The 2,146-nt window shown below is 62.6% G+C and overlaps 1 pseudogene; it reads left to right on the top strand.

Annotated features, from left to right (window-relative positions):
• The first annotated feature begins 698 nt into the window (after nucleotides 1-698).
• On the top strand, nucleotides 699-1,783 carry LOC110259055 (annotated as a pseudogene).
• Nucleotides 1,784-2,146: the final 363 nt, after the last annotated feature.

Genomic DNA, 2,146 nt, shown 5'->3' with positions numbered 1-2,146 from the left:
GGTTGGGATATTGATGGTGGAGATGCTGATGGTGGGGAGGCTCTGCATGTGTGGGGTGGTGGGTATATATGTAATCTTTGCACATGTCTCTCAATTTTGCTGTGAACCTAGAACTGCTCTCTAAAAACAGGAAGTCTTTAAAAAATTACCAGTATCGATATTTCCCCCAAGATTAAACATATTCTTAAAATGGGACTTTCAACTACAGGGGCTTGGGCATCCCTGACACTTCCCCTCCCCCTGTTGCCCCTGCTTAGGCCCTCCCTAACTGCTTGGCGCCTGGCATCCTGCGCCCGCCTGCACCGCTCCAACTCCCCACGTCTGGCCAAAGGACCGAGGAAGGCGGGCGAAGTAAGGGGGTGCGGCGTGGAAAAGCCGCTGGGGCGGGGAGCGGCAGCAAGCCCCTAGTCCGAAGCGCCAGGGACAGCTGGAGCTTGCAGAGCAAGGCCGCGGGGGTCGGACGGCAGCGCCCGCGCCCCGCGATGCCAGCCGGTAGGTGTGAGCCAAAGCAAGAGGGCCCGAACCACCTACGCCCCCCTCCGCTCTCCCAATCCCCCATTTTTTTCCGGGGAGCCCCAAAGCCCTTTCCTGAGGTGGGCGGCAGCCCTGAAGACCCCCGTCTTACGCCGCTCCTTCCCCGCCACTGCCACCACCCCCGAGGAGGGATGATCTTCTCCGGTGGCGGCAGCGCCAGCGACATGTCCGGCCAGACGGTGTTGACGGCCAAGGATGCGTACATCGATGTGGTGGGTGAGGGCGACGACGGACTGGAAGAGAAGGAAAGGGATGCAGGCTGCGATAGCCCCTTGGGGCCACCCGAGCTGTGCCTGGACGAGGCCGAGGAAAGCCTGCAGAAGAACCTGACTCTGAGCGGCATCTGTGAGTTCATCAGCAACCGCTTCCCCTACTAACAGGAGAAGTTCCCTGCCTGGCAAAACAGCATCCGCCACAACCTCTCGCTGAATGATTGCTTCGTCAAGATTCCCTGCGAACCCGGCAACCAGGGTAAGGACAACTACTGGACCCTGGACCCGCAGGCTGAGGACATGTTCCACAACAGCAGCTACCTGCGGCACCGGAAACGCTTCAAGTGCCACCAGCAGGAGCACCTGCGCGAGCAAAGGCGATGCAGAGCTTCGGCACCTACAGCCTCATGGCGGTGGCTGGCGCCGTGGGGCCCTATGGCCGCCCCTATGGCCTGCACCCAGCGGCTTCGGCCGGCGCATACTCTCACCCGGCTGTTGCGGCAACCGCTCCGCGCTCCAGTACCCATACGCGCTGCCGCTGCCGCTCGCAGCACTGCTGCTCCTGCCTCTGCTGCCCTTGGGTGAGCTCGGCCGGAAAGCGCCGCCTTAGGCTCTCAGCTCGGTCCAGGCCTGCAGCTGTAGCTCAACAGCTTAGGCGCCCCCGGGGCCGCCGCGGGCACTGTGGGCACCACAGCGTCTCTCATTAAGTCCGAGGCGAGTGTGCAGCGGGCGTTCAGCACCGAGAACATCGCCTGGGGGCTAGACAGCGGGCGCTAGAGGCGCCGGGATAACTGGGGGCACAGGGGGTGGCGGGGGTGGCGGGGGCGGCGGCGCGGCGCAGTCCTTCCTGCGGCTGCAAGGGACCTTGCTGTCCTCAGTGCTCATGGCCACACACCAGCCGCTCTCTCAGAGACGGACGACGGCCACCATCGCGCCTATTCTGAGTGTGCCGCTCTCTGGACAATTCTTTGGAGCCCGCAGCCGCGGCAACTGCCGCTGCCACTGCTGCAGCTCAAGCCAAGTGGCCAGCTCAATAGGGACGCGCCAGTGGCCGGGAAGCAGGGCCTGGCGCTGCCTAGAGCGTCGGCTGCATTTGCAGGCTGCCTCCCCTGCCCGAGTCCTGGGCCCCCTGCCCGAGTCCCGGGCCCCCTGCCCAATCCTGGACTCTGCCTCTCCTCCATTTCCACTCCTGACAATCTCCCCGCGACCCCTCAACACAGACCTTCAGCTGCCTCCACCTGGTCCTGCACACCTAGGTATCGGAGCAAACTCATACCGCGCGCCCACGGGGAATAGTTTTCCCTATAGGTAAAACCGAAAACAGAATTTTCCAAAAATGTTCCCCGACGGCGCCTGCTTGCAGTACCATGAGGATGGGAGGGAAATTCTTTGTACATATT

The sequence above is a fragment of the Sus scrofa genome, unplaced genomic scaffold (assembly GCF_000003025.6).
Source record: "Sus scrofa isolate TJ Tabasco breed Duroc unplaced genomic scaffold, Sscrofa11.1 Contig702, whole genome shotgun sequence".
In the NCBI taxonomy this organism is placed as follows: Eukaryota; Metazoa; Chordata; class Mammalia; order Artiodactyla; family Suidae; genus Sus; species Sus scrofa.
The sequence above is the reverse complement of the archived record's forward strand: the minus strand, read 5'-3'. Positions and strand labels throughout refer to the sequence as shown.